Genomic DNA, 24,870 nt, shown 5'->3' with positions numbered 1-24,870 from the left:
CTCTATAAATTCACACATAGAAAAACTAATTTTCAAGGCTATTTTATAAAACTTTTGTAGTGATAGACAGGAATGTTTTGTTCTAATTTGTTTTGATTTTGCTCTGTCCATTTGTGTACGATTCCCTCCTTCCTTCCTTCCTTCTTTTCATCCTTCCAGCCTTTCTTTCCATCCTTCCTCCTCTCTCTCTCTCTTTCCCCAGCAATAAGGGTGTATAATTTAGATAGCAATTAAAAAAAAAAAACATAAATTTAAAATGTACTGTGCATCTTGTCCCCAGGGAATATTTGACAATGTCTGGAGATATTTTTGGTTGTCACAGCCTTTGGTGAGTAGCGGGTGTGCCACTGGCATCTAGTAGGTAGAAACCAGGGATGCTGCTAAAATTCTGCAGGGCACAGAAGAGTCCCCCACGACAAAGGCTTACCAGTCCAGAATCTCAGCAGAAAGCCCGCCATAGAGCAGAAGGCTGCTTTGAAAGGGGCCGGTTCTCTGTGAGGGCTCCTGTGATGGCTGCTCCCGCTGCTGCCCCGTGGACCAAGACGTGCCCACTCTGCTCCCTCCTGAGGTCATGCAGAGACGTGCTATGGGACCGTGGGGCTGGGGCCACAGTCTAAGGGCTAGAAAGAGTATGATAGAAAAAGAAGTCAATAGAAATGTTTACTGAGGCCTTACTCACGCCAGGCTCTGAAATAACTTCCTTATATCAATTTAATCACTTATGAATTCATTGATCAATTATCCTCATGGCAATCTTGCAAAGTAGGTGCCATTTTTATGCCCATTTTGCAGATGAGCAAATAGAGGCTCAGGGAAGTTAGGTAACTTTCCTAGGGTCAATCATCACGGAATCAGGAATTTGGGGATTCAAATTCAAGCTGCCTGAACTCTCCATTTCCTCTTTTATTTTTTTGAGGAAGACTAGCCCTGAGCTCACATCTGCCTGCAATCCTCCTCTTTTTGTTGAGGAAGGCTGGCCCTGAGCTCACATCCGTGCCCATCTTCCTCTACTTTATATGTGGGATGCCTACCACAGCATGGCTTGACAAGCGGTACCATGTCTGCACCCAGGATCCGAACCGGCGAACCCCAGGCCACTGAAGTGGAACGTTCGAACTTTAACCACTCGGCCATGGGGCTGGCCCCTCCATTTCCTCTTGATGAATGTTGTGTGAAAATTCCCAAGTATCACCCACTGAAGAGCAATCAAAATGGGTTTCCCCAGCCCCTCACTGTGATCAGTTTGAATCCAACGTGCTTTAACTATCAGGTCCGCCAACGTGTTCCAGTTGTTCCACTCAGGCTATCAACCAATTACATCCATTCCGAGGGGTGCCAATGCATAAATTTTTGTTGCAAAATATTTGATCATTGGTCAGGTATTTATTTTCCCTTAACTCAAGCCTTTTAATTACCTGCCAAAGCCCTAAGTCCCTAAGGGTCCTCGCTGCAGAGGCATACACAAATGACAGTAAAATCTTGATTCACTGGAAACCGATTGCATAAAGCCCATTTTTGTTTTCTCTTATTTTTGGCTCCTGTGCCCCATTTTTAGAAATCATGTAAATCATACGAAAATAAGCTAATATTAAAAATTTATTTTTAAACCACAACCAAGGAAACACCACTTCGGGGAAGTCTTGAGATTAGAGTCAGGGCGGCTCAAACTGTTACAAGTCCATCGGAGCTACACGTGGGCCACCGGCTCCAGAGCGGTAACGCAGGTCAGACCACCGATCTCTCCAGAGAGACCCAATTATGTTCAGAGACTTATTAAGGAAGTAAGACTTGAAAATGCTTCCAGGCTTTCAGCCACCACCTCCTTGAGCTCTGTGACAGATGCCACCACCACGAGCCCCACAGAACCCTGAGCTAGGTGATGCGTTGAGGAATTTTCTTTTTTGAATGCTATTTGAATTGAAAACCCACCAGAATGTGCCCCCCCCCCCCACCTACTTTTCCACCCTCAGCTCCTCACGCTACAGCTTGCTGTGGTCACAAGGGCCTTTTCTCCATCCCTGAAATGGGCCGCGCTCCTTCCTGCCTCAGGCTTTTGCCTTCGCTGTTCTCTCGGCCTGCAGGGCTTTCCCAGATTGCTGACCGCCTCTCATCCCTCGGGGCTCCGCCTGCCCGTCCACCGGTCACACTCCTCATCACCGCTCAGCTCCCCTTCCTTCCCGGCACTCTTCAGGCCCTGACCTCGTCTGGGCCTCTTGTTCAGGCGCTTTCTTAAAGACCACGCAGAATATTGTCATACAGTTACCAGATGCGCTCAAAACTCCGTCCAGCTGACCTTCAAGTCCCAGTGGCCACTTAACTGACTGTGGGGCTTTTAAAAACACAGACTTAACCTTTTGGTTTCTTTCCCCATTTGTAAAGTAGGGAAGCATTAAACGAGTTAATATAGAAGGCGGTTAGGACATCACCCAGCATGGAATCAGTGCTAGATCGAGGTTGTCATATATTAATAAATACAATTATTTTATTAATCCTAATTATAATCAATATAACAGGTCTTCTATTCCATTCTGTATTGATCTATAAGTTAATTAATTTTCTACTTATTAGTGCTTCATCAGCTCTGCTGCTAGGAAAGAAGTGCCCCCTGAGAGCAGGGACTCCAGCACAGTACCTGGCGCGCAGTACCTGGCGCACAGTAGGCACCGCATGATTACCTGTTGACTGAGTGAGTGAATGAAATTGGCATGCTTCCTTTCATCATTGTATTGTAACACACTGCAGTGAAATCATGCTCCCAGCAGGGGATGGGGGAATCCAAACAGAAAAGTTTTACAGAACCGGAATAGAAAATCCTGGAAGATTATACTCTCTAGTGGGTTCTCTGGAAAGGTCAGAGGAAGTGGGGTGCCTCTGTCAGGGGGTGGCCCCCACTTTCAGGAGCTCACGGCGGTGGAAGCGCAGCAGGCCGAAGCGCTGGGGGGCCCGGGGCCCTCAGAGGCAGGCACGCTCCCGGTGACCAGCATTCCACGGAAGCTGGCCTCCTACTCCCTGGAGAATCAGAAAGTAATAACCCAAGTCCTTTCATTTCTGAGCCGGGGTTTATTTAGGTTGGAAGAGAACTTTGAAAACAAACTTAAAAAGTGAAATGTAAGACTTGAAGGGAAAGCTAAAAATAGCTGCGCGGGCTGATTCTTTCACTGTATTGCTGTTAGCGGTGTTTATACTGGTCAACCTTAGCGGGGAGGGAGGGGCCGGAGCGCTTTTCTTCAAAGGAATGCAGGAGCATTTGCGGTGGCAAATGGCTGGCGATCCCAGACTCTGGCAGCCGGCATCTTTCGTAACATCTGTTTCTGCAGAATGTTCTCGTTTCCTCACCACTGACCTGGGCAGACGGTCGTTTGGAGATATTTGTTTAGCTTTACATTTTTCCCAATTCTCCCACATTGGGCCTGATGAAATATATCAAGGCTCATTTCAAAGCGCTCTCCTGGGAAAAGCAAAGACGCTGGCTCCTGGGGACAGGGCGACTGCCTCTCACTGTTGCACAATAGCAACCCCACCGCTCGGCACGGGTTCACCCTGCAGGACAGCATCGGAGCCTCATAGGCGTTATCTTATTTGTCTCTGATAACGAGTGGATGAGATATGTTTTAAAAAACCATTTTATTGATGAAGAAATGGAGGCTCTCCACCTTGACCGAGCTGACACAGCTGGCAAGCGGCAGAGCCAGAGTCCAGAGTCAGGTGTGTCCGACTCCAACTCCTGCGCTCAGTCAGCGCAGTATACCGCCTCTGGCAAAATCTAGAAGCGAAGCTCCGAACGAACTTTTTCATTTATTTGTCAAATGCATGTTGAACGACCACCACGTACTGGGCGCTGGACGAGTGAGAAACTGGATCCAGCCGTCAACAGCAGCCGAAAAGGCCTTGCTCTCAGGAACCTTACCCACGAGGTAAGGAGAAAGTCGAGAAGCAGAGAGACGAGGCAGTGCGCGCTCTGTCCACGGCTGCTAAGTTCTGTAAGGAAGAAGGCAGAGGCAGGAGATGGCAGGGAGGGGAGTGAGCTGTATTTTAGACGCGGTAGAGTAGAGAAGGAATAAAGTGATGGATAAAGCTAAACGGCTATTTAGGAGAAAAGCATTCCAGCAGAGGGAACAGCCCAGGCGTGATGGCCCTGGGGCCACAGTGCTCCCGTCCTGCCAGAAGAACAGCGGCAAATTAGGAAGAAGCAGGAGGACAGGAAGTCAGAGACATAGTTATTTCCACCATTTAAAGGTACAGTCACAAAAAATATTGGCCCATTCTACTGGTCTCATCATACAAAAGTATCAGTTAGAATTACTTTTAGTGCAAGTAGCAGAAAATCCAATTCAAAATAGCTAAACCATAAGGAATGCTATCGTCTCACACACAAAAGAAGTCTGGAAGAAAAGTAGCTGCAACTAATTCAGCAGCTCAGTGGCCTCTTGAATGTCACAGATTTTTTTCTATTTTCCCATTATGCCAACCCCAGGATATTGGCCTTGTCCTACCAGGCTAGCTCACCTCATGTTTGCAATATTGCTGCCATAGTTCCAGCCATCACATCTTTACATAACAACATCCAGAGGCAGAAAAATAACTCTTCAGTTCCTTGAGTCCCTCTTTAGGAAGAAAGAACCCTTTTCCTAAGGCCCCTTATCACTCTTTCTCTCAAATCTCATTGCCCAACATAATGTCATGTATCGCTACATAGATTAATCATTGGTAAGAGGAAAGGGATCACCCTGAATAGCTTAAACTAATCAGAGCCCACCTCCTGGGGCTGGTCCAAGGTATCCCTGGGGCATACAGTCATCCTGAGGACGACAGATGTCTGTTAGGGAGAAGGGAATAGTCATGTGGCAATTGGTAGACTTCTAGCTGCTCATCAAATATCCTTTATCTTCTTTTTTATCAAAAGAACCCTAGAATGATTCAGGGTGCCACTAAGCCCAGCTAAAAAAACCCAAAACTTATTTCCTCAATTCCCTTGCAGAATTTTCTTTAAGTATTTTATTGAGGTCATATTGGTTTATAACATTGTATAATTTCAGGTGTACATTATTATATTTCAGTTTCTATATAGACTGCATCTTGCTCACCCCCAAGGGTCTAGATTTTATCCGTCACCATACCTATGTGCCCTTTTACCTCTTTCACCCTCCCCTCCAGCCCCTTCTCCTCTGGTAACCACTAATCTGTTCTCTTTGTCCATGTGTTTATTTTCCACATATGCATGAAATCATAGGTGTTTGTCTTTCTCTCTCTGGCTTATTTCAATTAACATGATACCTTCAAGGTCCATCCATGTAGTTGCGAATGGGACGATTTCGTCTTTTTTTATGGCTGAGTAGTATCCATTGTGCGTCTATATATATACTACATCTTCTTTATCCAGCCATCAGTCACTGGGCACTCAGGTTGCTTCCACGTCTTGGCTATTGTGCATAGTGCTGCAATGAACATAGGGGTGCATAAGTCTCCCTGAATTGTTGATTTCAAGTTTTTTGGACAAATACCCAGTAATGGGATTAGCTGTATCATATGATATTTCTATTTTTAATTTTTTGAGAACTCTCCATACTGTTTTCCACAGTGGCTGCACCAGTTTGCATTCCCACCAGCAGTAAATAAGGGTTCCCTTTTCTCCACATCCTCTCCAACATTTATTATGTTTTGGCTTATTAATTATAGCCATTCTAATGGGTATAAGGTGATATCTCATTGTAGTTTTGATTTGCATTTCCCTAATGATTAGCAATGCTGAACATCTTTTCACGTGCCTGTTGGCCATCTGTATATCTTCTTTGGAAAAATGTCTGTTCATGTCCTCTGCCCATTTTTTGATCGAGTTGTTTGGTTTTTTGTCATTGAATTGTATGAGTTCTTTATATATTTTGGAAATTAACCGCTTGTTGGATATATGATTTGCAAATATTTTCTCCCAGTTCTCATTTTGCTTATGGTTTTCTTTGCCTTGCAGAAGCTTTTAGTCTGATGTAATCCCATTTGTTTACTTTTTCTTTCGTTTCCCTTGCCTGAATAGACATGGTTAGAATTTTTTTTCGTGATAAAAATTCATGACTTCTGCTAGAATGCACGTTTGTTACCTTCTCCTTGTCTTCCCATGTGGGGTACGTCCCCATTCTTGCAGTGGAGCAGCATTCATGGAATCATGAAGTTGAGGGCCATGTCCAAAGGATGATGGACTGGGAAGGCAGAAGGAGTTGAGTCCCTGGTGACTTCCTTGGAATGCTCCAGCAGCCTTGAAATCTAAGACTTATATTGTGAAAGAAAAAAAGTCCTATTGGCTAACCCACCATTTGGTAGTTCCTTCTGCAGCCAAGGCAGCTTGTTGTTAGGCAACCAGTAGTATCTGCTACATAGAAGACCTAGGTTGTTCCATATGAGGGAAGCTTGAAGTGACCTTTTCTAATCCAATTAGCTCAGCAGAGCTCAAGGGGAAGTCTCCTTCTCAATACAAGAGCATATAACAGTGTTGCATCGTTCATGCATTTAACTCGCCAAATAAGCAAAGGGAAAAAGAAATGCTGGGGCCAGCCTGGTGCCATAGTGGTTAAGTTCATGTGCTCGGCTTTGGCAGCCCGGGGTTCACGGGTTCGGATCCTGGTTGCAGACCTACACACTGCTCATCAGGCCATGATGTGGTGGCATCCCACATACAAAATAGAGGAAGATTGGCACAGATGTTAGCTCAGCGACAATCTTCCTCAAGCAAAAAGGGGAGGATTGGAGACAGATGCTAGCTCAGGGCGAAATGAAAAAATATCTCAAAGAAAAAAGAAAAAGAAATCCTTTTACTGGCTTTCATCAAGTTTCCAAGTTCAAACTCGACCTTGGCCTTTGATGCAGCCAGAGAAAGAAAAGCCATAGCCAAAATGCTAAGAGAAACAAGAAACATTCATCCTTGACGTTTGAGCTTCCAAGAACCCTCGTCCTGGCAATTAAGTGAATAAAGATGCCAGCTGATCTTCTGCCTTCAGCTTCTTCCAGAAACTCTCTTGCACGTCGGGAACCAAACTTTACTCTCATCTAGTGGTTGAAGAAAAAATATTGCGTCCTCTTGGAAGGCAGGAGAGACAACACAGATCAATGATTTCACATGGATTTATTGAGTGTAGTTTCCTATGAGGTCAAATGTAGAGAATTTAAGAGAATCAGAAAATGCCAATACCATCCTTAGGTCTACATTCTATTTAACATTTATCGTCAGTTAACTAAGCCAGCTAACACTTTTTGAGCACTTCCTATTTGCCATGGATGGCATAACACATTTTAGATGGATTTTTCTCACTTACACCTCACAAGTCTGGGAGAGAGGAGCTGCCACTCTCCCCATTTTACAGATGGGGAAACTAATGTGGAGCATGGCTAAGAAATGTGTCCAAAGTCATACAGCTTTTTAAAAAAAATTATTTTATTGGGGTCATACTGGCTTACAACATTGCGTACATTTCAAGTGTACATCACTATATTTTAGTTTCTGTGTAGACTGCATTGTGTTCATCACCAACAGTCCAGCTATGATCTGTCACCACACGCATGTGCCCCTTCACCCCTTTCACCCCTCCCCTTCTATCTGGTAACCACTAATCTGTTCTTCTTATTTGTTTATCTCCCACATGTGAGTGAAATCATACTGTAATTGTTTTTCTCTGACTTATTTCACTCAGCATAATACCCTCAAGATCCATCCATGTTGTCACAAATGGCACAATTTTTTTTGTGGCTGAGTAGTATTCCACTGTGTATATACACCACATATTCTTTATCCATTCATCCATTGATGGGCACTTGGATTGCTTACATGTCCTGGCTATTGCAAAGTCACAGGGCTTTTAAGTGGCAGCTCTGAGATGCACACGCGGGCATCTGATCCCCCACACTAGCACGTTTAACATCACACATAATATCTGTGAGTTTAATATCCACTTAAACTCAGTGAAAGGCATTCTGAAGGCAATTTCCAAATTTAGTGGTATCAAATCTGTTTATTTCAATACAATGCTCTCAAGACAGCAATCCAAGGAAGATAGTTCACTGAGAACACAGCTTAGTTGTACACGTTATTCAAGCACCAACATCTTGCAACGCTAAGAGTTGAAGACATGATCGATTGCTTATAAAACAGCAGTGGCTTTTCTGTGATATATAGTCCATGGCATCTCAAAATGAGTCTCTAAATGGCTCCTCCCTGTCTCCGAGGAGTTTAGGATCCAACAAGAGGCACAATCTGTCTCATCTTTGGCTTTGCCTCCTGTGGTTCCCACGTGCCAAGTAACTTCAGTGTTTGATTCTCACCACAAGCCTCTGTCTGAGGCCGGCAGCATCATCCTGGTTTTTAAAGGACGAAACAGAGACTCAAACACATTGAGGATGCAGCCAAACTCTCAACACCAGCAGGTGTGGAGCCAACGCACCACCACGAACAGGAAAGTCGGCCCTACACTAGTGCAGAGAAATGAGCGTCAGCTGAAAGTCAGCCCTTCCTCCAGTGCCATGCGGGGCCCCCGAAGAGCCCTGTCAAGTCATCCACTTAAAGAGGGAGCACCTGCTCGAAGGGGGCACCTTTTTCTAATTAGCACAAAGGTACCAAATGGACTAGTGTTGGTGGAGCCGACTAAAATTGAGTTCATCGATGCCTAAACCTCTGTTCATAATCATCACCAGGGCAAGGATGGGGACCGAGGTCCTTCTCCACCACCAGCCTTGGACAAGCTTCCTAGGCTCACTGTGCTTCAATTTTCTCCACTACTAGATGGGGATAATAACAGCATCTAGCTTATAGGATTGATGTGACCATTAAATGAGTTAATACTTAAAAAGTACCCAAAGCAGTGCCTGGCATATAGCTATAAGAGAGCTACGATTATTATTTACTATTAGTTTCATTATCGTTGTTAGTTTTACATCACTTCTGGGCACGCTTGAAACCTATTACCCCCAACCTCCACTCAATTTCTGACTTGGATCTTTTGCATTTGGACCAGGTAACTTTTATTTGTCTTCCTTTAAACAAAAATCAGTAGATCATCCATTTAGACATCTCGATATTGCCTTTTGAGCTACTGTTGTAATGAAAAAGGACTCAAGTTTTGGATCAAAGTCTACCTTTAAGACAATTTAGTCTCCAAGTTAAGCAGGGAAATGAGAATCAATCCCATTCTTTTGTTTCCTGCTCTGCGATAGACCTGCTGTGTCATGGTTGTTTTCCAATCTGTGATTCAGGCTTCCTTTCTGCAAATGAAGGGGCACACTCCTGGACGACAAGGGAGCCTGCGATTGTCTAAGAGGATTATTCCCTCTGCAGACTCCCGTCGACACCCGTTCTCGGGGAGCTCGCATGGTCCTCTAAGAGCTACAGCCGGACAGTCAGTCACTTCAGGTAATAAACACAGTAAAAATAGACAGGCTCCTGGCGGGGCTTGCACACGCCCATGGGGCGCACCTGATGACAAAGGTAAAATTACTTCCTCCCCAAAGTCTGAAGTAGGTATTTGTGGTGAATCATGCTTAAGTAAACCTCTTCTTGGGATTTTATTGTACTCCAGGCAATTTTTCCGGAACCTTTAGCACAAGATGAACCCTGGCGATGCTTGAAGTTCACCTAAATTAAACCGGGCAGCAACTATACCGGCCTTCCCTGAAAAGGTGGAGCAAGAGAGACTGAATCTGAGTGCTCTCTGGCCAATTGTTTACGTGCGTAAGCTAACCTATGCCTCTCTTTCCTCATCGTAACGCAGAGGTTGCTTACTCTGACAGCCTCCAGGTTGCTATGAGGATCAAATAAGAAACAACACAATAACAATGCTTGGAAAAGGACAGTAACAAAATCTAACATTAGGATCAAGTTTTCAAGAGACCTTCTATCTCATTTCATCCATAAAAACAAAATTTCTTGCCTGATCCTCATTTAATGTAAACACATTCTAAAAGGTGGGTGCAAACAGACTTTCTCTGACACAATTCTGTAAGTCTATAAACCTCCAGGAGACAGACATACCTTTGCTAATCAGAGGTGTATCCTGTCAAGTTAAAAATCCCAGCCTTGAGAAAATAATTTGCCCGCCTCACAAATCTTAAGATCCGCCCATGCTGGTTATTTATTCTTTCCCTGCATACGATTAAAGCTCCGGTAATTAAGTATCCTGTTCTCCTAAGAGAAACCAGTTTCAGATTCATAGCTGGAAAAGCTAAACCCAGCTTGCCAGCAGCCACCATTTTGTTGAATTCCTGGCGTCTGTGCGGGTGGCGACGGATGCGGGTGGAGGAGCCTGCTCCTCGGTTCCCCCGTCATCACTCTCCTCCGGCGCCTCCTTCGCTTCCTATTTTCTATTTAACACAATTTATAAAGAATGAATTTAACGAAAGTAACAGGCAATCTAGTGAAATTTCACCTGAAAGATCATCTGAAAACAAGAAGGCAACCAGATTGTTTCACAGTAGATTAACTGAAGACCAAACATTTTTTTGTACGTAAGCTAAGGAATCCTCCAGGATCTATTGCATCCCTGTCTTAGTCTCTAAAAAGGGCTGGTTTTTAACTGTGATTTTCTCTTTAACATTCAAAGGTACGATTTGAAGCCTTAATCTGGTAGGAGGTGTATTTTAAAGGATAGATTACAAAGACCATGTCATTTTGGATGCTTCCTATTTCTTAAAAAAATTAAAAGTAAAAAAAGCAGTGTTAATAATTTTAAGTAGAGTACGAGAGAGAGAACGGAGCATTTCCCTTTTGCCCCACAGGGCAGTTTCAGTAACTGTTTTCAGTCGTCGACCTTGTTCGGGGCAGGGTGGAATTCCGAATCACCTTCCAAACGCGATTTAACTAGGAAGGCTGCAAGCCGGGGAGCCTTTTGTGTCTGGAGCCTCAGAATTCTTCGAAGTTAAAGGACTTTTTGTTTATTATGAAACTTATCCCTTGGGGTTTTTGTTGTTTGTTTGTCTTTGCAAGTTCATTTTGTTTTTATTTATTTTTAAATTGCACAAGCAAAGGAGGAATCCTGAAGTACAGATGATTGAAAATAGAAAGTTGCCCTTTTCTCTCTCAGACACACACACCTTCCTCCGCCCCCGCCTGCTTCTCGTGTACTTCCTGTGTGAACGGTGAGTGTATTCTTCTTACCCCTTTTCTATAGCTTTACACTCCCGCACACCATCGCATGTGTATATACGCGCCTTTTTTAAACACAGAGGAATCATCCAGCAGTCACCCAGCTACGGCTGTTGCTTTGACCAACACTCTCAGCCCTTGGCCAAGCTATCGCCCATCTCCCTCCCCCGAGCCTTTTTGAAGAACACTTGCTCGTGTGAAACCATGTTAATCTTCCACTGCCTTCTGGAGCCAGCTTCAGATCTTCTCAAGGAAGCTTTCAAGCACGCTAGGGGGAGGCCCACTTCCCCTCTCGACTGGAGTCGATAATGCCGGCCGCTTTCTGAAACACCATCTTTCTACCCCATCGTCCTATTCTCATCTGCATCCCCAACAGACAAGCTGCACTTTTCCTGTTAGCTGTGGCTTTGAGTTGATAGAATCAGGGCAGCTCCCAAAACCAGAGAGAGAACAGCAATAATTTTTTACAAGGGGCTGTGTCTTCCTGGAGGCAGAGGTTTAACCACAGTGACAACTGCTCAGCTCCATCCTGCCTGACTGGAAAAGCATCTGTTTTCTTTCCCCTGCCTGGTTACTAGTGGGTTTTGTCACCTGATTCATAAAGATGAGATTGCTCAGAACAACAGTGACCACAAATCTGCAGAAACTATAATAGTATGTAGCTCCTTTTTTGAGTTGTACGTGTGTGTGCACATGTGTGTGAGTGTGTGTGTGCGTGCATGTGTGTTTTGCATGCACATTTACAGCTGCAATACTTGGCCTGGAAAGGTGTTCTGACAGAGGAAAGGCAGGAACCTCCCGAGTAGCGGGCAAACCAGCCCAGGGGTGAGAACAAGGCCCAGCCAGCTTCGTCAACCCCTTAATTCATCCAGTGAACAAGCACCAGCCCGCCTCTCCTGAGAGAGCCTAGCGGGTACAGCCACAACTCAGGGATCAGATCCGAGATTCAAATCTGGGTCCTGCCATTCACAAGCATTGTTATTTGGTTTGGTCTCTCCATTCCTCAGCTTTAAAATAAAGAAAACTACACATCCAAATCTCTTGTCCAAACCCTTATAGTGGAATATGCTTTGGAATTCAGAATTTTGAGATTTTAGAAATGTGATGCGATGCTTATACCGTATGGGACACAGCATTGCCCGCGAGGCCTGGGGCAGCACCTCAATCTGCCTCATCGACACGTCTGCAGAGAAACACACAAAGGTCAAATTAGTGAGAGAAATATAGGCAATCGACAGCCTCGCATTTGTTCAAGGCATATTCTGCAGCCAAACAGGTCAGATCAGATCAGGTTTTGCTGCCAAATTTGGTTTTTAAAAGTATGGCTTCGGAAGTTTCAGGTTTGTGGACCCTTATTAGAATCTACCTCATGGAGTGCTAAGCAGGATTAGGTGGGATTAAGGGTACTGAGTAAACACTCGATCAGTATTTGCTGAGTGCCCACTATGTGCCAGGCACTGCACTAGACAAATAACCACAACCAGGGTTGGCACACATTTTCTGAAAAGGGTGACTATCTTGGCTTTGCGGGCTGCTCAGTGTCTATCACAACTACTCAAGTTTGCTGTTGGAGAGCAAAAGCAACCACAAGCAACAATACATGAGAGAATGGGCATAGCTTGTTCCAATAAAGCTTTATTTACAAAAAGAGGCAAAGGGCCAAATCTGGCCCACAGGTGGTAGTTTACAAACCCCTGATCAAGACAGACCTGACTCTTCCTCTTCATGGTGCTCACATTCGAGTGCAGGAGACAATCAACTGATCAACTAAGAAAATAAATGTCCCATCTGATGGTGATAGATATTAGAAGGAAACGAATAGGCTGCCTACAGGAGGAGAACCAGGGAGGGCGGGAGCAGCCTTGCAGTGGGTGGTCAGAGAAGGCTTCCTGGGGAGGGACGTTTGAACGAGGAACCAGCCGTTGAAGATCTGTAGGAAGCGTGCTCCTGGAGAAAAGACTAGGCCACTTTAGTACACTCAAGCAAGAGACAGTGGCATGCAGAGAAACTGAAGTGGCGATGGATTTGATCTGGAGCATAGAAGAGGGAAGCTTCTTCCGGGTGGCCTCATCCAGTGTTTCTTGACCTCAGCCCTAGTGACGTTTTGGTCCAGATAATTCTCTGTCATGGGAGGGTGGGGGTGGGGTGGGGATGGAGGAGGCTGACCTGTGCATTGCAGGGTATTTAGCAGCATCCCTGACCTCCACCCACTAGATGCCAGTAGCACTCTCCCCACATTGTGACAACCAAAAACGTCTCCAGATATTGCCAGTGCGCCTGGGGGCAAAATCCTCCCCCATCCCCGGTTGAGAACCACTGGGTAGCTGAGTTAGTTGGCCTCCCTGATTCCCAGCAGATCCCAGGTCTTAGCGACAGAGCTCCCACGTGTTGATCCCCTCCTCCATGTCAAGGACCGAGGAACAGCGTGACAGGCGTTACTTCATCTGAGCCTCGAAACCACGCCCACAGAAGAGGGACCGTTGCTCCTGGCGAGCCTCCAGGGGGCCAGGTCCGGCGGGGGATTTTAGCCGTGCTGAAACACCCAAGCTTGGACTTGATCCTGACAGCACTGGGAAGCTCCTGAGGGGTTGAAGCAGATTACACTTTAGAGAAAGCTCAAGGTGGTCCCAGAGCCTTGAGGGCCAAGGCTCAGAACAGGGCCCAGCACGTAGCAGGTGCTCAGTTCATCTCCACTAAATGAAGAGCGAAGGTGGGGAAACCAGTTAGGACAGAGTAACCCAGATTAGGAAAAACAGTGAGTCAAAATGCAACAAAAGCAACGAAAACGGAAAAGAAAGAAGCTGATGTTTCAGTATCCGGACTTTGAAAATGGATGAGGAGAACTGCAGGGTTCTTCTGAAGGGATGTGCTTGGGACCAGGGTGTCTCCCGAGTGGTGGGGGAACCAGCAGCATCAGCATGCCCTGGGGGCCTGTGAGAAATGCAGAGTCTCAGGCCCACTCCTGACCCCTGAGAGGTGCTCTCTGGTCCACTTCTCTCCTCCACAAAACAAGCCTGTACATCGATCACGATCAGCGAGCACCACTTTAATCTTTATGACTCCCCGAAAAGGTGGGTCTCATTATCCCCATTCTGCAGATGAGGAAACTGAAGCTCCAAGATTTAAGTGACTGGTCCCATATCATCCACTTTGCAAGTTCTAGAATAAAGTTTTAAACTCGAGCCTTCAGAATCCCAAGCCTGCCTTCTTAACCACGATTGTTTTCTTGCTTTGTAGGAAATCACAGGAAATAGTCTCCCTCCTGTGAAACCTCCAGGCAGGGAGGTATGACATTGACCTAAGTCAGCAGTTCTTGAGTGTTTTGGTCTCAGGACCCTTGTACACTCTTCAAAATTTGCAATGACCCCAAAGATCTTTTATTTATGAGAGTTAGATCTATCTATACTTACCTGTTTGAAATTAAATGAGAAATTTTTGAAATGTTTGTTTGTTTGTTAATTTATTTAATAACAGTAACAAACCTCTTATCTGTTAACGTGAACTGTCTCGTGCTTGCTTTGCTAATGAGTGTTTGGCTATCAGAGTAGCAGAATTTGGACAGAGACTAGATTTTTATGATGACCTGTAGGTAAGCGGTGAGGGGCCAGCTAACTCTCACCTCTGCCAAAAATAACCGAAGAATTGTTCCACTCCAAATTGGCTTAGATCACAACAGTTTACCTCGTACCCAAAAGCCATCACCCATGTCTTCCTTCCCAAGAGAACCCTATTGGTTTGGCTTTTAGTCAGCAATGTATTCGGAGAAGATGGGCCCAGGACCAGGAGACGAACCAGGACTAGTCAAGCAAGGGGTCAGCAAACTATGGCCCACAGGTGAAATATGGCCCACCATCTGCTTTTGTAAATAAAGCTTTATTGGAACACAGCCATGCCCACTAATTTGTGTGTCTCTGGGGCTGCTTCTGAGCCACTGCTACAGCAAAGTTCAATAGTGCAACAGACACTATATGGACTATAAAACCTAAAATATTTACTATCTGGCCATTTACAGAGAGGGTTTATGACCTTTGGTATAGAATAGCGTTAGTCAAAGTGTGCTTTACGGAGCGGAGGCACCTGCATCACCCGCAGACTGCCGCACCCCACCCCAGACGCCCCCTGGAATCAGAAATCTAGAGGTCAAACTTCCCCCAAAGAGATAAAAGAATTCCGTGATTGGCTGAGAACAAATATCCTTCCTCCCTTGGAGCCGGGTGCGCTGCTGCCCCAATGAAAGGCGGGTTCTGTTAGTAGGAAAAAGAGGAAATGACTGTTGGCTAGGAACCGCAGTGCCCTTCGTGTTCATTCTCCTTTGGTGACAGAATGTTTGCATATATAACAAAGCCCCAAGTGCTGAGTTCGTTTGTTACTATCAAGGGGTAATGGAACAGGGGTCGTCACTGCACACCGCCTCAGATGAGTCCTTGTATCTCCCCGAATTCGGGGTTCCTTAAGTGCAAAATAAGGATGGTGATTCCAGACCTAGGGTTTGGACCATACAGGATAAGCTCAGCTGCTGGTAATGGAATAGGCTGTAAAAGTGACTTAAACTATTTATCATCTAACACAACACGAAGTCTGGAGGTGGGGAGTCAGAGCCCTGGATGGGAGCGGTAACGGCGTCGTGAACCCTGAGCCTCTGCATGCTCCTCTCCGCCATCTACCATTATTGATCCTCCCTCTTGTGGTTTTAAGATGGCTGCTCAGCTCTCATCATCTTTCCTGCTCCAGAGGCGGGAAGAAGGGAGGTGGCCACCTTCCTTCCTACCTCTTTTGAAAGGGGAAATGCCTTTCTCAGAAGCATCTCCTCAGCAGAACTCTGCCTAAATCTCATTGGCCAAAACCCATTTATATTGTCACCAGCGGACAATCACAGATAAAGAAAGATAGGATTACCACGATTGGCTTAGACCAGCAGAGGTCGGCAAACTTTTTCCGTAAAGAGCCACACAGTAACTATTTCAGGCCTTCTACTCACAGTGTCTCTTACAACACTAAACTCTGTTGTAGTGCAAGAGCAGCCACAGATGATGCCTACGCAAACCGGGTCTGGCTGTGTTCCAGTAAAACCTTATTTACAAAAACGGGTGGTGGGTGGGGTTTGGTCCACAAGCCATAGTTTGCCAACCCTATTCTGTATCATAGTCATTGAAAGCACAGAAGTTGGAATCAGACACATTCAAACCCTGGCTTTGCAACTTACCAGCTGTGTGACTGTAGACGGATAGCTTAACCTCTCTGTGCTCCAGTTTCCTTATTTTGTAAAATAGGAGCTTAGAGCTTCAGGAAACAGAGAACCCATCTAAAAATGGCATAAATGTCCTCCTTGATAGGGCAGTTCCAGGGTTAGTTAACTCCATTGTTCTAGTCCTAGGTTCTTTTGATCTTGTTCTGCCCACCTCAGTGTATTGACTTTGAACTTCAGGTTTGCCTCTCATAGCCACAAAATGGCTGCCACAGCACAAGGAAACACATATTCACCTAAAAAAAAAAATCTGAAAATTGGAAGAGAACATTCCTTTCCTTGTTTCGAGAGCAACGATAACCCTCCCAGAGACATACCCCAGCCCACTTACTTCACCTCTAAGGGTCAGAGTTATGTCACATATCAATTCCTCAACCAGTTATTAGCAACAGAAATAAAATTATCTTCCCTGCTTAGACCCATTTAATCACAATAGCTGGGGGTGGGACCCAGGCATTGACAATTTTTTTTTTTTTAAAGATTGGCACCTGAGCTAACAACTGTTGCCAATCTTTTTTTTTCTTTCTGCTTTTTCTCCCCAAAGGCCCTCAGTACATAACTGTATATTTTAGTCGTAGGTCCTTCCAGTTGTGGCATGTGGGACGCCGCCTCAGTGGAGCGCTCGAGCTCAACAGCTCGGCCACAGGGCTGGTCCCTCAGTCTTTTTTTTCTTTTTTTCTTTCAAGCATTGACAATTTGTAAAAGCTCGGAAGATGATCTGATCTGTGGCCGGGGTTAAGATGCACCGATATTGACTAATCAAAACTCCCACCCCTGGGACTGTTGAGGTCCCAGCTTTCCCTGAAGCACAAAGGAGTTGGAAAAAATTAAAATTAAATATGTATGTGTAGGTGTGCGTGTAAGTTGAGTTTTATCAGCAAAGAAAATAATTAGCAATTGCTACTAGGCAGACAACTACCAAGATCTGTTAAACTAATGATCTCATTTTTTTCTCACATAATTTTGAGAAAAAAAAGACACAGTCCCTTATATAAGTTGACATCTTAAATTTTTACCAGAATTCAAATAAGTCCATTTTTTCTTAATAAGAAATAGAAAATAGTAAGCATTTTGTAAGAAAAAAATACTATGGTGACTGTAATTGGAATCCATATTTCATACGATTTGATAAAATGTTTTTTTAAATAAGTTTAATAAGTTGTAACTAATGTATTGAACAGCACCAACACAATCTGAAAGAAACCGTATACAATTTTTATCCTAGGACATTTTTATGTATCCTGAAATACTGGATGGTTCTAGAAAATATTCCCATTACATTTATAAGAATTAACAATATCATTATACTTCTGTGGTTGTTCTGAAAGCTCCCTAGAAAAAAATGCATGTAAGATACAGTAAGACAGGATGCCCACATCTAGGTGCTTTGATTAACCATTAAAGGAGGATTCCCCCAAACCAACATGCTGATTAATCTCTTTGTTTGTTACCTTGAAGGTTATCACACCGCCTACCTCTTCAACGCTCCATAAAGATACTGCTGTACTTACCCTCCACAGACTTCTCTGTAATGGCAGAAAAGGGTTGTTCCAGTTGAGTTTAGGCCTACAGGAGCATTCCAAGGCAGTTTTAGGAATAAGTAAATGTAAGTATAAACATGTAAATTCTAGAAATTAATTTCCTTAAAACTCTCAGCACAGCATCGACCTGGATTAAGAGTGTTCTACCGTAATTCAGTGGGGTGGTTTTGCAGATTCAATGAGATAATGCAATTAAGCAGTTAGTACAGTGCAAGGCGTGTACTCAGTCATTGGTAACTTCTTGTTTCCAGTCACAAATAAATGAGGAACAGCTTGCTCCCCTCTGATAAGGAGAAGGAGATAGCAGTGTTAGGAAATCGGAGCCAAATGTCTTAGAACTGAGGGTAAACGCTCAGCCCTTAGAAGACAGCACCTAGGACCTTCAAGCTTAGACAAGTCTTAATGGCTGCTGAATTGGCGAGAGCCAGAAAGTATCAACATAACTTCTCAACATACCAAGATCTTTCCATCTCAAGGAATGTGCTTTGCTGTTTCCTCTGTCTGGAACTTTCTTCTATTATCTAGATCTTTCTCTTGTGGCTTTTATTCCTCATTCAAGTCTTTTCCTTGGCCTCCCCATCCTATATTGCTACGCCGGACTTAGACACTTGCCATCCCATCTATCCTGTTTAATTTCCCTCTTGGCACTCCTCATCCTCCAAAAATATCCTGGTCATGAACTTGTTGACTTAGTTATCTGTTTTGTTCGCTGTTGAATCCCCAGAGCTGAGTGCAGTGCCTGAGACATGGTAGACAACAAAGTAGGTAAGAATTGGGTCAATGAAAGGAAGAACAATCAGTGACAGACCTCCTCTTAGAGGGGAAAGAGTATGGAATCGGGGCTCAGGATTTCGAGGTCAATCAGTCATGTATTAACTGGACACCTTATGCACCTGGATCTCATTGTTCTCATCTAGAAATACAAATAGTAACCCCCTGCTTGTCGAGTTATCGGCCCTCAGCACTATGTATTCAGAACTCCCAGCCCACAGCGCCCGGCAGATACGAGATACAGAAGATACTATTATTAATTTTGTTCACTAACGTTTTTTAAAACCTGGATATGTAGCTACACTCATCAATCCGGGAGACCTATGACAAACTAAACCAGTGTTACAATACCAGAAACAGTTCACGTGGCAACACGGATCAGTTTCCAAGATCTCCAACTTCCATTTGTAGGAAAGAAGAGAAAATAACTGTTGAGTTAGCAACCCCAACTGTCCTTAGTTTTCATTCCCCTTTGGTTACAGAAATTTTACATTTATAAACAAAGCTCCAAACGCCGAGAGTTTGTACATTACTATTATAGGGTGAACATCAGATTCAAAACTGGGAGCTTCTTACTTTAACAACTTATTCTACTTGCAGTTTTGAAAATAACATACGGAAAAAAAATGTTATGTCACCTGGAAAACTGTATTCCATTCCTTCATTATTTTGGAAATGACTCTAGAAATTTTGGTTTTTAGATAAGCGTTTATATGCAGTTTCAATAAAGCTGGTAAGGCAATGCAAGGTTTTTTTGTTTGTCTTAAATTTAGGATGTAAACAGTTTCTAATTTTGAGACAAAAAAAGGAAAAGAAAGAAAAGTTTGTTTTTGCTTGTTTTTAATATTCTTGGGCCTCTAACAAATTAAATTCTCCAATCACTATTATTATTTCTGACATGTTAGATTAGTTTTTCCTGTTCAGCATCACATTTAAAGAAAAAAATGAGACATTTTTGGAGGAGAAGAACACAGATGGGGTTAAGAGCTTGGGCCTGGGGGATTTAGTGCAAGCATCTGCCAACTTTTTCTGTAAAGAAATGGAGAGTAAATATTTTGGGCTGTGCAGACCATAGTGTCTCTATCATCATAGCTCCAAAGCAGTCAGAGGCAATTATAACCAAATGATCGTGGCTGTGTTCCAATAAAACTTTATTTACAAAAACAGGCGTTGAGCCGGACTTGGCCATTGGACTGTAATTGCCAACCCCTGACCTAGAAATATATTTTGCCTGTACCATTTTCTAGCTGGCGATCTGGCTGAGTCTCCATTCATCTGTAGAATGGACATCGTAACTATCCTAACTCATTAGGTTCAGAGGATAAAATGGATCAGGGTAGAAATTATTCCATGTAAGGGTTCTATAAATGTTACCTATTATTATTGTTGTTGTTATAATCCTCTTCTTACGGTAGAGAAAGCAGTCTGCCCAAGTCATGCAATTAGGAAGTGTCACGCTCGACCTCAGCAGACAGCCTCAGGAAGAAATTTCCATTGTCCAGCAAGTTTAACTTGGTCCTACTTTAGCTTTTAGCTAAAAAATGCCTTTTCTCCTTTCCTAAGCAATTCCATTCAAGGTAGGGTTCTGGGAGAAAAAAAGAGAAGAGCAGAGGACCCCAAAAGATTGGACTCTTTGGAGAGAGGGATCACTCTGTCCCTGCCAAGGGCTCCTTCTGGCCCATTCTCAACTCCTTTCTGGAGGAGAAAACTGTTCCCCAAGATTCCTCCATCTGGTCCTAAGGCTCAGGCTGGCCTGGAGAGAGCTTCAAAGGCCATCAGGAAGCCAGTGCCTTTGCATATAGCATTGCTCGCAGGAGCAACGTGGCAAAACCAATCTTTATTTACTCCATTAGACAACATCACAGAGGAAAAAGATCTCCTGGGATTTTGTTTTCCTTTTCCTTTGGGACATTTTTCTCTTGTCCAAGTTTCCCACTTAAGTGTTTAGGATTTCTGGCATCAGCCATTTGCCTTTGTCTCCCATTTCTTTGTGCTGATTGTCAAATGCCCACATATTATTTACACCTCCCATTCTCTCTGGGGTTTCTAATCCCTCCCTTTCTTATTACTAGCATTTCTTCCCAGACCTCGCCTCTTTTTTCCTAAGCAGCAGGAGAGCTCCCCGAGCCTCAAGATAAACAGCAAACAAGACTGTGAATTTCTATAACAAATACAGCAGGTGATGTATTTTCCAGCCTCGCATAATTTTTAACTTGGAGATAACTTCTTCGGTTTTCCTGCTCTGAACATCGACAGGCCTAGTTCCTCTTTCATTTTGGCCTCGTTGCATCTCTTCCTGAATTAAATTTTTCAATTAGCTTGCTTGTTACAAGGCATATGGAGCTGCCCTGCTCTTTAACTCAAATTTCCTTCTTCCCGGGCGTAACAGAAATTTGCTGCACACACAGCAAGACAAAGAACAGAAAGACCTCACTAGCTGAGCAAAAAGATTCAGTTGTGTACATGATTTCATCAGGTTTCCAACTGTATAATGAAATCAGACTCCTCCCCCGGGAGGGGGTGCCCCCCCATCCTCCTGCATACACCAAATCCCACCCACTTCTTTCCACGGACACACTTTGTTCTCAATCCCCAATGGCTTCAACTCTTGCATACAGAAAAGAGCAGGGAGCAGTACCTAAGTTGTAAGAGTGAGTTGCGATCTTTCTCTGAGCCCAGGATGAAAGAAGTAGATGGGAAGGAATTACCCAACGTGCAGCCTGCATTTGTAATAAGCAGGCACAGGATGCTAATGCAATGATTTTGGCATGGCTGACTCCTGGGCGGGGGTGGGCGTGGGGGGGAAAAATGACTTTCTTTTTTTTTCATGAGCCTCACTTTCAAGCTGGAGGAAAGATTCAAAACTGCAGGAAGGGGCACGTATTCATAACAGATTCTTAATGGATTATTAATACTCAGTTTTAAACCCTCTTTTTAAAAAAAAAAAAAGTTGATTCAATCAGTTCTTCGGATTAACGCAATTTGAGGAGAGGTGTGGGGTATAGGTGTTGCTTTCAGGAAGGGGTGAGTGTGTTTGAGCAAAGACTCACAGGGTGTGCACTCGACTATTTATTGCAGCACTGTTTGTAGAAGCAAAAACTGAAATCCACCCAAAGTCCATCTAAAAGGACGAGTGAAATACATTAAGGAGCGCCATTCAAAGAAGTACGACACCATCATTTAAAAGGTCAATTTTTTCTAATGTGAAGTGCTCTCCAAGAGACCTGAGTGAAACACGCCAGGTGAAAGATACTTGGTAAAGACAAAGACAGGTGTGAATATTTGATATCCATATATGCTGGTCTGCGCGTAGACTATTTCTGGAATGATACACTAAAAACTGCTAACAGTGATTGTCTGTGGGGGTGGGGGGAGCCTCGCCCTTCCCCACAAGCCCTTTGGTCTGAATGCCCCCCTCCCTGGGGAGCATAATTACACTTTTCTCAAACTTTATAGCTAAGTTTTTAAAAATGCACATAGACGCAGATAATTACCCATGATAGATATTTTAAGTGGAAAAAAAAACCAAGTTGTATAATATTGTCTATAAATATGATTCCTGTAGAATATTTAAAACAGAGAACGTCTGTGTGTGTATATATAGACACATACATATATTTGACAATATATGGACACAAATGTATATATTTGCATACTTACCGAACACGTCTGGAAGGATATGTTTGACAGTGTTAAAAGTAATTGTTAGCTATCTCTAGTGAATGAGCCAGTGGGGGTGAGCAAAAGGAATGAGGAACTTTGACTCTACCTTAATTTTATACTGTTTGAATCTTTTAAAGAGATTACATAGTACTTGTATTTTAAATCTTAAACACGAAGATGAGAAAATAAGAGGAGATGGTCAAATATTGACCCACAATCCGTGAGAAATGTGGGTCATGTCTTTCCAGGGAAATCAAACTCCCATGAGCCTTCAAGGTAAATTTCTGCTTTTTGCCTCCTTAACAATGGGACGTGATGCATTATCAGGTCCACAGGCGTTTTTCCCCTTCCCCTAAATGCTGTTTGCTGGGACTTCTCCAGATTGCTTTCCGAGGTGGCCCCGCTGGTGTCTTTGTTCCAACTGGCCCGCCTGCCAGGAGACGCAGCAGCCTCTGCCTTCAGGGAGATGGAAATGCAGCGTCAGGCAAAAGGCCGGGCTGGTAGGCAGGAGTCATACTTGTATATACTTTCCTGCATTACTCAGTTGAGCTGCACTCGAATGACTCCATCAACAAGAATGAAGTTGCTTAATGATAAAACCCTGACTCTGGCAGTCTGCTGTTTTCTGTTATGCTGTCGTCCTGTGAACGGCAGCATATCCTATTTGATAGTGGGGGCCTCAAATGGGATCCCATGGAAACCCCCTCTCCCTTCTCAATTAGCTCTGAGAAGACCTCTGTTACCTCTTCTTCTGCCTTTAGCACGTGCAGAAACGATGGAGGCAGAGACACCCTTGTGAGAAGAGAGTTTAAGGAGTCTGAGTCCCAATTTCCAGGCGCTGACATTGCAATTCACCTCCTAAAATAAACATATTTTGCAAATGGGCATTGGCTGTTTTCTGGGATTGATAACAAACACACGAGGTCAAATAACAGCCCTAATTATTTCTGTATGTGCATTTTGGGGGCAAGAAATTCCGGGAACGGAGTTTACAACTTATCCCACTTCCAGCATTTTGGGGTTTTTTTCCTCTCTCTTCTGGGGCAGGTTTTTCTTGCTTCCACGATGTTCCTTTGAAATGTGACTTCTTACTTCCCAACAGTTGTTTGGAAATTTTCAACATTTAATTTATGACCTTATTAGTTATTTTATTAGGAAGGGAGGAGTCAAGTTTGGAAGCCAAATATTTGCAAAAAAGGACTGTGACAGAACAACCTATGATTGAAACGAACTGGGGAGGATCCGTCACACCCGTTCCTCCTCGGAAGCAGCTGGAGTTTCTTGTTAATTTGGATCGCTTGAAATTACAATGGCTGCGTTTGCAGGTATTTCTGAGACATGAGTTAGATTCCTTTAAATTTAGGTGAAATGTTAAAAGAGGATTCGGCTGTCTCTCAAGATGGAATAAAGAGTCTACTGGTTATTGTCTGACCTCCTCAGTGCCTGATTGACTAGTAGAAAACGCATCTCCATGGGAACAGATAAATGTCTGCTTTTCATGCCGTGAAATAACCAACTCAGCCGCAGAGCCTCACCAACCTAGCACTTTATCTGGGCGGCTGTAAGCAGCGTCTCCCTTTTCATGTTCAGCCAAATTATCTGCCAGAATTTCTTTTCAAGTCTAGGAGGGAAAAAAAAAAAAAGAGAAGAGTTCCCCCCTACCCCCCTTCTGCATGGAGTTAATTACTGTATTTTCATCCGGGAGGGTGGGAAAAAATACACACTGAGCTGAAATAGCACACAGAACAACGGCTGGTGCGTTGTATCTGCCTGTTGTCTAACAGCCGTTGGTAATTTTTTTTAAGGTATCGCTGTCTGCTGCAGTATTTGGGTAACGTCAGTGAGGGAACCCTACAGCCTGGGAGGCAGGACCTGGGACGAGCTGTTTTGGATTATTTGTTTACTGTCGTGCCGCCGTTGGGCAGTGTGAGCTCAGGCAAGTGGGCAGCACCTCTGTTTTAATGTTGGGATCCGAGATATGGAGGTGATGGGAAGGACAGGACAAATTGCTGGCGGGTCTCAGGTATCGGCCTCCCTCCCCCCTAAAAGCCCCAACATCTGCCATTTTAACTCCCTGCTCACTGACCCAGTGCTCTGTGCCAGCAAAATTCGAGAACGGCTCTCAGGAGAGCTGGGGCTTTCTCGGGTGATTCTGCACACTTCTGCTTCTGTTCCTGGTGAAAAATACCACCGGAAGCTGCATTTTCTGATGAGATTGCGGCACTTCTAGTCCCGTTTCTGAAGCAGAGGGAAAGAAAAAAACAAATGAAAAGGGAAAAAACGTGGGAAAAATGGAGGTTAAATATATATATACACACACACACATATACTTTTTTTTCCAACACACAAGGTTGAAATCTTAGGGGGAAAAATGTCTCAGCCTGTTTGGTTCTAAAACTGGGCACAAGAATGTGTTCAGGTTCGTTATTTCCCTGGCATCCATTCACCCGTTCCTATTATTCCCTGCTTTGTCATTTAAGCTATTCTGTCTTTGTCTTTCTCCTCTGCCTCCACCTCCACCCTCCCACCCAACA

General features: G+C 44.0%; 1 long non-coding RNA gene across 4 annotated transcripts in view; it reads right to left on the bottom strand.

Moving 5' to 3' along the window:
* Positions 1-12,731: 12,731 nt before the first annotated feature.
* LOC102148050 (uncharacterized) overlaps positions 12,732-24,870 on the bottom strand; it is a 28,907-nt gene continuing 16,768 nt past the window's right edge. For 2 of the 4 annotated variants that reach the window (XR_002802950.2, XR_011430762.1), the window contains 3 exons: positions 24,423-24,574; positions 23,080-23,194; positions 21,730-22,792 (listed from right to left, as the gene is read on the bottom strand). This is a non-coding gene — a long non-coding RNA (uncharacterized lncRNA). Of the gene's footprint in view, positions 13,697-19,807; positions 22,793-23,079; positions 23,195-24,422; positions 24,575-24,870 lie in introns of those variants that run through there. The other 2 variants (XR_011430761.1, XR_011430760.1) reach the window with 2 other exon arrangements.

Source organism: Equus caballus, chromosome 22, assembly GCF_041296265.1.
Source record: "Equus caballus isolate H_3958 breed thoroughbred chromosome 22, TB-T2T, whole genome shotgun sequence".
NCBI lineage: Eukaryota > Metazoa > Chordata > Mammalia > Perissodactyla > Equidae > Equus > Equus caballus.
This window is presented reverse-complemented; position numbering and strand designations above follow the sequence as displayed.